The sequence below is a fragment of the Eutrema salsugineum genome, unplaced genomic scaffold, assembly GCF_000478725.1.
Source record: "Eutrema salsugineum unplaced genomic scaffold, Eutsalg1_0 scaffold_4, whole genome shotgun sequence".
Classification (NCBI taxonomy): Eukaryota; Viridiplantae; Streptophyta; class Magnoliopsida; order Brassicales; family Brassicaceae; genus Eutrema; species Eutrema salsugineum.
Genome location: NW_006256686.1, coordinates 2,427,815 through 2,440,020, shown reverse-complemented (window position 1 = coordinate 2,440,020; position 12,206 = coordinate 2,427,815). Strand labels below are relative to the sequence as shown.

Below are 12,206 nucleotides of genomic sequence, written 5' to 3'. Positions count from 1 at the left end.
GCGGGCCTTTCTCCTGCGGCCTTCGTCCAACGTTCAGGTCTTTGCCGGGCCGAGCAGCTAAAAACCTACCCTTTTCTTCTTGGTTTTTCTAATTTTCTGATTTTTTTTGTGTTTTTGTTTTATAAAATATCTAAAACTTAAAAGAAAAAGAAAACATAAATTGTAAAAAGGAAAAGAAAACTAAAAGAAAGAGTACCTAAATGGGTTGCCTCCCATTAAGCATTTTTGTTTTAAGTCGTTTAGCTCGACGTATGGCAAGAAGAATCAGGCTGATTTGAATGACACTCCACTTGATGTGCCCTTATCACTTCCGGTCGCTGGAGGTTTTACTTCTTCTCCTTGAGGGACTGTCTTTTTTCCTTAACTCTTTTTTCGGACTTTAACATTGTTTAAAACCCTTTTTGTGTTTTCGATCAGCTCCTGGATTTGGTCCTCACTAGTTTCAGTTGCATCCGGTGGAATGATGATCTTGATCTTTGCAAAAGCTTTCGGCTTCTCATTTTCTTTCTCTTTTGGCCGGTTTTCTTTGCTTGGGAAATCATCTAGGATAGTCGGGTAAAACCTTCTGCGATCTACATTGAGGAAAACAGTATGCCGGTTTGCGTGATCGATTACTGCTCCTACGGTAGCTAGGAATGGTCTCCCAAAAATGAGTGGCCTCTCCTTGTCTTTATCCATCTCCAGGACTTGGAAGTCTGCTGGAATAATCTTGTCTCCCACTAGAACTTGTAGATCCTGAATCGCCCCTTCAGTATCTTTTTGAGATGAATCTCCAAAGACAACCTTAACCGTCGATGTCCTTAAGGTTTTTATGCCCAATTTTTCGACAAATGTCTTTGACATGATGTTGACATTGGCTCCGGAATCGCACAGGCAGTCTGTGAAACTGATTCTTGAAATGAAACATTGGAAAACAAAATGTCCCAGATCGTCGGCTTTTGTAAGCCTTTGAAACGGTGATCGTTGAGGTACCTTAAATGGTGGCTGCTTAGCATCGACATCCTTGTAAAGTGGTACAAAGATTGGGGTTTCTTCTTTCTTTTCATCGGTTCTGGCCTCTTCTTCGGGCAATGTGGTTATGGCGTTGCAAAACCTCTTAGGGTTATCTTCAACTCTTCCTGGAAGAACTCCACTTTGCCTCTTCATAGAGTCGGCTGTTTGGGCAACTTGCAGGTCTAGCTTTTTGACGTGTGAAGATAAAGCTTCAAACTCCCCGTTCAGGTCATTGTATATGCAATCAACCTTCACATTCATGTCTTTAGATGCTTTTTCGTTCGTCATAATGAGTTGTTGGATGGACTGTTCAAGTCTACCGATTTGTGAAGCTAGCTGGTTCGTCGTGACTCCTTGCTGTTGTACAAATTGATTGTTAAAACCCGTACCTTGGTAGTTATATGGCTGTCGCGGTTGATAATCTCCTGTCCCTCCGAAGTTTCCACCTTGGAACTTGTTTTGGAAGGATTTTTGCTGTGGTGGGTAGTACTGATCTTGAGGATTCTCCACATTTGAATTGCGGTAAGAGAGATTGTTGTAATTTGCATTCCGGAAGTTGTTGTTGAAGCCATTGTTGAAGCGATTTGAGTATGGTGCTTGTGCTCCTACATAATTCACCTCTTCTTCTTGAAAGGCTTGATTAATGTGATCGATATCACTAGGTCCTTCATCTTCTGCGCCATTGTTGGTCTCACAAGCATAGATTGGGCAATTGTTGCTCTTCAAAAGCTGGCTCATCATGTTCTTCAACTCGGTTATCTCCTTGTTATCTGTTCCGGTTTGCTTTGTCGAGCGATCGTATTCAGGACAATCATTGCTATTGGCTTGAGCCAAATTCTCGATGAGGGCTCTTCCTTGGGCTATCGTCTTTTGTCCAAAATCTCCATTGCTAGCTGTATCAAGTGAAATTTTGTATTTTGGTTGCAAACCTCGGTAAAATATGCTCAGCAGGCTTGATACATGAAATCCATGGTGAGGGCAATCACGTTCATACTCCTTAAAACGTTCCCAGGCTTCATAGAAAGATTCAGTCGGTCCTTGTTGAAAGCTTTAGATCTTTGTTCTCAACAAATTCGACCTTGACTTAGTATATATGTGATTCAGGAAAGTAGTTTTACACTCTTCCCAACTAGTAATCAATCCTGCAGGCAAAGATTTCAACCAACGGTGAGCTTTGTCTGCTAATGAAAAAGGGAACAACTTACACTTTAAATAGTCTGCTGGAACTTGGTTTGTTCTCATCATGCTGCAGATTTCTTCAAAGAGCTCGATATGGTCCATTGGGTGTTCAGAAGGAACTCCATGGAATTCGTTTTGCTTCACCAATGAGATGATTTGAGGCTTGACTTCAAACTCATTCCGGTTCGGAAATGGAACTTGAATTGCAGATCTGTTCCGAAAATTTTGAGTAGGTGCATCAAAATCAGCTATGCGATGGTTTCTGGCTTGTCTTCGGTGTTGATTTGCTGGCTGCACAGGGCGGTTAGCGCGCCCATTCGGCTGCATTCCTTGGTGGTCACCATCGGCTGCATTGATGGGTGCATCAAGGTCTTCACGTTCTTCTCTTTTGCGGTTCTGGTGGTTTCTTGGAGGAACCTCATCCTCCTCTCCATCTTGTCGAGCATGATCACCTCCTCTGTAATCATTCTCTTCATTTTCTCCATGTTCGGACCCGTCTTGGTCCATATTTAAAGCTCGGTTAATAGGATCTCCAAGCTGGTCGTCTTTGGCCATTCCTTGCGTTCGTCTAAGTCTTCGAAGTTCTCTTTCGTGTCTGTCTATCTCGTCTAGAATTGGAATGTTTTCTACAGGTCTGCGCCTGGTATTCATGCAATTCAGAGAAAAAAAAAAGAAGGGAAAGATAATTCAGCAAAACTTTAAGAAAGAACTAGAGATCAGGTGTCTAGAACAGAAGTTAAAACAAGAAAAATAGCAAAAGGCAGCGAAACAAATCCCCGACAACGGCGCCAAAAACTTGATGCGTGTCAACTGCGTGAGAGAACAAGTTTTACCTTTAACAAAAACAAATGAAAGCCGCAAGTGCACAGCTAATCAGTTGTAGTATTTAGGGATCGAATCCACAGAGATTTGTGTGCCTGGTATTCTTCTATGGTTTTTAACTTTATGTCTAGACTAGATTGGTTTTAGAGGTTGGTTGATTTTCACGGATTAAACTAAAACAAAAGAAAGCAAATAAATCTATCCTAGAAAACAAGTAGAAAAATCGAATAGAAAGCAAGTAGAGCAAGCAAAATATCGAACTAAAACAATTGAAATGCGGATCTAAATAAGCAAGTAAAAATCAATTGGTTTGTAAACTATGGCTAAAAACGCTGAGATTTTGGGAACTCTACAGGGATCATAATCGGTTTTAACACTAGGGTAGATAGATTGGGATTGACGGATATTGATATATAGGGTTCTAGAGCTAGAGTACGACGGTATGACTACATCACTGTCGTGATCATAACCAACTGTTTCTCGCAACCCTGACCAGTAGGTTTCCACTCTGGCCCTGGAAGGGAGAGAACGCAAGAGCTGCACAAGACTCGTCAATACTCACGATCTCGCCGCAGGTAGGTTTCCACTCCTACGGAAAAATCGCCTGTTTCATTCTAGGGCTGATACTTAATGAAAACTTTCGCAACACTAACTATCTAGATCAGATACTAGGTGATCAATCAAGCATACATGCAATAAGAACAAGAATAAACAGAGAACAAAGTTGAAATCCCAGATCTATAAACCTAGATGTCTTAATAGATTATGATAGCCCCTTTCGGGAACCCTAAGCCCAACTCGGGATCTACTCAGACATGGCTGAGGTCGACATCATCATTGGTTTTAATAAAAGTAATCAAAAACAGTAAAGAAAAGAGATTAAGAAAGCTTCTCTATTGAAGAACTCGGACTTGAACAATCTTCTACAAAAATCGCATAAAAACGGCTAAAGAAAAAGGGTTTCTGTAAAGTATGAAGGATGGTGTCTAAAAATGACCTAAATGACAAGTATTTATAGTCTTCAATACTCCATGGTCTCTAGGGTTCCAGAATTGAGGCTGAGAATGACTTTGGGCTTCAGAAATATGGGCTTTAGTTCGGAGTTGGCCGGCCGCGGTCGGGAATGACGTGACCGCGAGAAATAGGTGGTTGGCCACGGTCGGGAGGCTTGTGACCGCGGGGAATGGGCTGTTGACCACGGTCGCGTGACTTTCTGGCCGTCTTCGTGTGGCTCCGGGGCTAATGGAATATCTTGAGATACCGTTGGAATGTCTCCAAACCAAGTGCATTTGAAAGCTGGTTGATTCTTCTATAAGTTGTCCAATTTTGAGAGTGATCAGACGGTGAGAAGGTCTTCGTCTCTCCATGAGAGTTCTGACGGTCTACATTTATCCAAAAGAGTCTTTTTGTTCCAATTTGGGCCTCTTTATCACAAATTACGTGAAAAGTCTTTTAAAATCCGAAAACATAGAAATCCTTTGAAAACCTTAGAAAATGGAGTAAAAACACCTGTAAAAGACATTAAAGTGATCCATAAAAATGGTCAAAATCCGGTGTTATCAGGTCCTGAATGGATCTTTTTGTGTCAACACAAGTATGCCTTGGACCTTATCGTTGATACAGGGAATCTTGGTTTGCAGTTTGCTCTTACACCTTTGGAGTAGAATCATCATCTTGTCAGCAATGAAGGCCCATTTCTTTCTGATCCAATGCCCTATCGACGTCTTTTGGGTCGCTTAATTTACCTTACTCATATAAAACCTGAGTTAAGTTATTCGGTGCACTTGCTCTCTCAGTTTATGAAGCAGCCATGCAAAGCTCATTGGACTGCTGCTCTTCGTGTGGATTGATATTCAAGGATTCACCGGGTCAAGGTATTTTTCTCAAAGCTTATTACGATCTCTCTCTTACGGTGTATTGTGATTCGGACTGGGCCTTTTTTCTTTTAACTCGTCGGTTGCTGAGTGTTTTTGATGTGCTGCTTGGGGATTCATCCATTTCTTTGAAGACTAAGAAACAAGATGCTCTGTCTCGCACTCTTCGACGGAAGTGGAATATCATTCTATGGCGGATGCTCTTCGTGAGATCAAATGGTTATGTCTTCTACTTAAGGAATTCGGTGTTGAACATTCTGCGCCAACTCGCCACTTTTGTGATAGTAAAGTTGGTATCAAAATTGCTGCTAATCCTGTTTTTCATGAACAGACTAAGCACATTGAGTCCGATTGCCATGCCGTTCGTGATGCCGTCTGTGATGGTCTTAAAACTACTGAGCACATTCTTACACATGAGCAACCCGTAGACATTTTGAAAACGGCCCTTGGTCAAGTTCAATTTGACACGTTATTGTCCAAGTTAGGCATTCAGAATCTTCACACTCCAACATGAGGGGGGAGGGGGAGATAACTACGTATCTTGTAGTATCGGAAAAATATCATTTTTGTATATTTGGAATATATCCTATTACTTTAGGGTTTACCGTGAGATTGTAATGTATATATACTATTGTATTGTTATTCAAGAATCAAGTTAAGTTCGGTATTCAATTCAACATTATGCCCTCAAGTGCAATTTTCGAAAAAGGCAAATTCTCTGTCTTTGGGAAAGCTGAGTGGAGCAGCACTAGCAATGAAGAATGTTGGTTTAGCAGGTACGAGCAAGCTACCTATTTGTTTTTGCCAAAGCTGAAATGACAAGTACCATGAAGAATATGAAAAGGCTCCAGTTGAGATCAAACACCATCTTCGTCCAAAACATCTTCTTCAGCTTGCAACTGCAGGATTACTAAATAGAAGCAGGGAATGCTACTGCTGTGATAAAATCTCTTATAGGTATTTTACAATTGCTCGACCTGCGATTTTGCTATGAGTGTGGCATGTGTTAAGAAGCCACCACTCTTATTAGCCATCAACCATCCCAAGTGGCATGAGTATACACTTGCTCTATTTACAAGACAGACTCCCTTAAATTGCATCCTATGTGCCTTGGCCGATTTGAGCTCTCCTATCAATATGTGTATCCCATGGGGCTTTTTTTTGTCCATATGAGATGTATCAACTTACAACGTGTTATAAGGATATAGATGTGTGTCTGCGTGAGGGTTGTCAAATTTTACCCTAAATGAAAACAATAGCCGCAAGTGCACAGCTGATCGATTGTATTACTTAGGGATCGAAACTACAGAGAAGGAGGATCTTTCCTGCAAAAGCCTTCGAAAGAAATATAAAGTAAGGATATCTAGAACCAGGCGATTTTTGTAAGAATTTTGGTGGTGTCTTTAAAACGTAAAAACTAATCTTAACGAGAAAATACAAAAATTAAAATGACCTAATAACTAAACTTAATAAAATCGACTAAAAAGGAGAAAAACAGCTAAACCTAATTGCTTAAATAAAAATCGATTAAGAGAATGAAAATGATGAACTAAAGCTTGAAATAAAATCTCTGAAAATCAGTAGAAAAGAGGCGCTGGGTTTCAGGAAAGTTTTCTCCGGGGTATGAACGATTCAAAACATTGCTAAAGAGTAAATTTAATAAGATCCTAGCTAAAACTTTTCAAAATCGAGTCATGGACGTATGAATACGCCACTGTCGTGATCATAGACAACTATCTCTCTCCACCCTAACCAGTAGGTTTCTACTCTGGCCCTAGAAAAGAAAAGATGCAATATGTTAAAGACTCGTCAGCATTCAGAAATCACCCATGGGTAGGTTTTCACTCCTATGTTTGTTTTGCTCTCCCAAACTAGATCTGACACCGGATGAACATTTTTGTGTCACCAAGCATCTGAATCATATTGTAGTTCATGATGCTACTCCAATGCATTGAAAGTAAATTCAGAAGAAAAATTTCTAGGATTCGGCTTCAATAGCTCATGGAATCCTCATCGAACATATGTATCCCCATTGAAAATCCCTTTGGCCCAACAATAAAACTACTCAGACATGATGAACGAAATCAAAAACATAGTATTAAAAAGTAGAGCAATAATCGAAATTGAAGAAGAAAGAAAAAGGGTTCAAGAGATAGATATCTCTCTCTCCCTAAACCTAAAAACAAAAGATTAAAGTTGTATCTTTTCTAAAGTTTTTCGACTCTCCCTAAAAACGACCTAAATTGATAAGTATTTATAGTCTCCAATGCTCTATGGTGTCTAGGGTTCCGGAATTGAGGCTGAGAAAATGATTTGGGCTTCAGAAATGGGCCTTCTAATTCGGAGGTGGCTGGCTGCAGCCGGAAAAGACGTAGCCGCAGGGAATAGATGCTTGGCCACGGTCGGATAGCTTATGACCGTTGTGAAATGGCTGTTGGCCGCGGGTGAAAATGCTTGCCGGCTGATTTACAGGACATTTTGCTCTTTGCGTAACTTTTGATTGAACCATTGGATTGCGAAGCTGTAAAGTGAGCTGGAAAGCTGATAGTTCCATCTTTGAGATCTCCAAATTTGAGCTGGATCAGACGGTGAGGAAACCTTCAATCAAAGGTGAACTTCTGACGGTCTGACTCTGAGCTGAAAATCTGGTCTTCTACCTATTTTGTTAAGCTTTTCCCTAAGTTTCCTGAAAAGAATCTTGGAACTACAAATACTAAAAAAAATAATAAAAGTACTTGAAAACAATAAAAAACATAGAAAAAATATTTTAAAACGATCCACAAAGGTGGTCAAAATACGGTGTTATCAGCTCCCCCAGACTTAAACCTTTGTTTGTCCTCAAACAAAGCAAAAATCTTAACTGGTTAAGTGAAAAAAAAATAGGAAATGCACAAATCTCAGAGACATGAGCTCCTAAACTAAGAAAATAGATCGTGCATCAATCCACAACTTAGTCTAGAAAAATCTCACCAAGATATAAAAGATACTAGTCCACTTTTTCCGTCATACAAAACTTAAACAATCTAAATCTCAATTTCAGTCACCTAGCTCTCTACATTCATTAAGTGCAAAAGTGAGTTCTCATTAAAGACATCATCCAGGGTAGATGGCGTTTGGCATTAAAGGGCTGTTTAAGTCATAGAGTTAAAGTGTTTCGAGTTACCTGATAAATCTGGAGGATGCGAGATAATATGCAAAACCGCAAGAGAGATAAGGACCTGTTGATGACCACAATTTTCAGTCACTTCTTCTTGTCCAATGTTGTTGCATAATGCTTCCTCCTTTGTTGTGAATAATCCTTCCAACAGCTATTCCCCCAGACTTAGATTTTTTTCCGGAAATCAGAAAAATGATCTCCAAAACTCCATAAAATCAAACTCTAGTTGCCTTGAACTTAAAATTCGACCTCTCTAGACTCTCTAAGGCTTTTATTTCCTTTCCTTTCCTATTTTCGGATCTTTCCCTTTTAAGAAAGGGGAAATGCCTTTTAAAGAGAGAGAGAGAGAGAGACTAGAGGACGAAATTGTACAAAAATTTGAGATTTTTCTAAGGCGAACTGAGCTTCTCCTCATGTGTTGAATTCTTTCGAGAAGTTTTCTGGCAAAATCGCAGGTCTCTGTCTTTGGTGACTGAAAACTGCGTCGTTCCTCTTTTTCTCCAACGTTTTTGCACATATATGCATATAAAAAATAGAAAACAAGAGTTCATGTGGTTTGAAAGAGGCTTGGTTAAGGTAGGGAACTAGCTAAAGATAAACTAGCCATTCAGGATCAACAGAGAGTGGTAAAAAGGTAAAGGAGTCCTGAATGTGTGATTCGTGTCTCTGGTCTAATGCTTTAATGAGATAATTAAGTCCAAGTTAAGTCCAAATAAAACAGAGATAGTGTATTCGTTCATCTAAATCGAAATCATTCAAATTCCTCTAGGGTAATTCGTTTTAAATGTGCTTAGCTACCGCCTAGTCTAGTCCTAAATCATGAACGAGTATGTCACTATGAACAGTCTAAAAGCACACAATCAACTATCATTAATTCATGTTCACCATTCCCTTTAAAACTTGTTTTGTTCTGAAAACCGTATTTTTGAAAAACTTTAAGGAAAATGCAAAAAGTGTAGATAATGCAAGACTCATGAAAGAAAAGTGGTTAGAAAGGGATGAAATCGTTTCCCAGACTTAGATCACACTGTCCTCAGTGTAAAACAAGTCGAGATTAGATGAGAAAGATGCATAGATAATCGAATTTGGTAAGGCCAAAGAGAACTTACCTGGATCTGGGATGCTGGTGGAGATGTACTGGATTCATTCGTAAAGGTTTGGGAAGGTTATAGGTGGTAATGGAAGGTGGTGGGAAGTGATGAATGAGGTGGAGTGGGGCTTGATGAGGTGGAGTGAGGTGAAGTGGGTGGTTTGGGGTCGGGTATCATCTGAACAACCATTTGCCGCGGTCAGAGGTCATACGACCGCGGTAAACTGGTGCCCGTCCACGGTTAGAAAGACGGGGCCGTGGTCGAAGTGATGTTTCCCGTGGTCCTTAAGCTTGCGACAGCGGGGGCTTAAATGCGGCCTGTTTCCTGCTTCTCCTTGGTTCCTGATGGACCGAGCAGTCAGGGACCATCCTTCTTTTTGGTTTTTTCGGTTTTTTTGATTTTTTGGCTTTTTTGTTTTATAAGAAACACCTGAAACTAAGAAAAAGAAAAAGATCAATAGAAAAGAAAGAAAAATCCTAAAGAAAACAATACCTATGGATTGCCTCCCATTAAGTGTTTTTGTATTAAGTCGTTTAGCTCGACTTTGGTGTAGGACGTGGCTTAGTCCAATGAAGAAGACTTTGTCCTAAGACAAGTCTTTTTCGAAATCTCATTCTTTGCCTAGCAGGTTCTTCGTCACTCCAAAGTTCTTCTTCAAACTCTTCTGTTGCAGAACGTTTTCCTGCTTTGGTGTTGTATGGTACAACTTCTGTGAAGACATCTTTGTCGATATTAGAAAATGAGATCCTCCGGTTTGGCCAGTCCATTGTAGCTCCGGAAGTTGCTAGAAAAGACCATCTGAGAATCACTGGATGTGCTGCGTCTATTGTTTCGACACTGTAGAAGTCGACATGCACAATGCAATCTCCTATTCTCAAAGGAATGTCGTGAGATATTCCTTTAGGTGTTGCATTGGAATCATCAGCTAGACTAATGTTTGCTCTAGTCCTGCGTAGGTGCTTAATACCAAGTCTCAAAGCAATTGCCTTGGACATCATGTTGAGACAAGCTTCAGAATCACAGAGTATATTGTTAAACATTTCACCTCTAATGGAACAAGAGATGAGAAACTGACATTTACCTTCGATTTTGTGAAGTGTTCGAACAGGTCTACCTCTTCTGGCATGATTGAACAAGTCTTCTATTTCAGGGATTGATTCCTTGCTTTCACAGAAGTAATGGCCTATCATGAAGTCTTTGCAAGCTCTGGAAAAGGTGATTCCTTCAAGCAAATTTCGAACTACATCATTGAACTCATCAAGCTTTTCTTTGCTAATTTTGTTGGTGTTGTAGCTGCATTCTTCAGGTTTTTGAAGGTGAATTACATAGACAGCTGCTTCTGGTGATGTTAGGTATCGAGCTCGCATAAAGTACTTATGGATGTCTTCTTTAGACTCCTTACAGTACCGTAAAAATACTTGTAGGCAACCAAATTTCCAGATATCATCGAAGCTTAGGTGAGCAGGGAATGTCTTGACCAGATTGTTAAACTCTGTCATCTTCTCTCTACTGATGTTGTTAGTGATCCATTGAATTTTCCCCGAACTGTCTTCTGAGGAATATCCTGCATCTGGATCCTTTACAAACAATCCATATTCTTCATCTTCAGAGTATTGCTCTTCATACTCGTCTTCACAAAGCAAGGCCATTTTGGAGGGTAATGGCTTGTCCTTGTCTTCAGATTCTTGAGTGCTGATGGAGTAGATCATCTGTTGGATGGGAGGTTTAGCTTCGCCTAGGTGTGCTTTAGACGAGCACTTACTCTTTTGAGTTGCACGAGGTTGCTTTCTGGAGTTGCGGGAGTCAGCTTTGACAGCAGAGGACGAGACCACGGGAAACGGCTGTGGGCTGCGGGCATACCAAGCACGACCGCGACTGGCCGCCTCTTGGCCGCGGTCACAGGACTCGCGACCGCAGGGAATGGTGTCTGAGTCGGGTTGCAGCAATTGCTTGCTCCTTTGCTCCCTGAATGATCACTTGGATATTCTGGCTCGGTGTACTTCCTCTCTGGGCTTAAATCTTTAGTTTGGGCTGCTGGAATCTGCTCTCCAAGTCTTTGCATGATTTCTTCAACCTTTTCTTCAACTTCATCAAGAGTATAAACTACTTTGTCCATGGTTGAATCAAGCTCTTTGGTTTTTTCAATAACTTTGTATACCTTCTCCGAAACTTTGACCGTGAAGTCATAAGACTCGTTCTTGGCTTTGTTGAGGGTCTTGTCCACATCATCGAGTTTGAAATCCAGGTCCATGACCTTGTGTCCCTCCCCAACAGCAAAGTCTCCAACAGTACTCAAGGACTAAGGATTAAGAAGTGCAGAACCTGCTCCAGCAAATCCTCAAAGGTCAAGCAAGTGGTGCCATGGACTTGAACAAGAAAATAACAGAGATTAACAACAAGGTGGATTGCACTTATTCTGATATTCTAACTCAGCTTTCAACCTTGGCTTCCAAAGTCAAGACTCTAGAGAACAACAAGGGCAACTGCAGTTCTCAAGCTCAAGGATCTTTACCAGGGACATCAGTTGCACATCCAAGAGAATACTGCAATGCAATCCTCTCAAATGATGAGAATCATGCTGCTGTCCAAGAAATTGAGGACCTTCTCCATGGCAATGTCTCAAGTGAAAAACGCCTAACAAAAGATGATGAGGACACCATCATAGAGGAGTTTGAGTTCCTGTTCTGTGATCTCAATGAGGATATTAAGAAAGAAGGTGGGGAAGTAGCTTGTTTTGATATGAAAAAGAACGATTCTGAGATTGCTGAAGGAAAGCATCAGAGAATGGTTCAAGGAAGGACATCTGATGGAGTCTCTAGCACTGGTTCAACAAGGGTGACACCCAAAACTATTCCAAAGCTAGGTAATCCAGGAAAGTTCTCCATCTCATGCTCTCTTGGAAGCTTGAAAGTGGATAATGCTTTACTGGATCAAGCAACAGTGTAATGTCTTTACATATGGTGGAGAGACTAGGGATCAAGACTCTCAAGCATCACCCCATCTCAATTACCTTTGGATATTCATCCTCAAAGAAGCCATATGGAATCATTGAAGATTACCCACTACAGATTGGTGAATGCATAGTTCCAA

At 40.7% G+C, this 12,206-nt stretch overlaps 1 non-coding gene across 1 annotated transcript; it reads left to right on the top strand.

The window, feature by feature from the left end:
• Positions 1–1,957: 1,957 nt before the first annotated feature.
• LOC112084914 lies at positions 1,958–2,066 on the top strand. The gene has a single exon (XR_002898570.1). It is a non-coding gene; the product is annotated as a small nucleolar RNA R71 (small nucleolar RNA).
• The last annotated feature ends 10,140 nt before the right edge of the window (positions 2,067–12,206 follow it).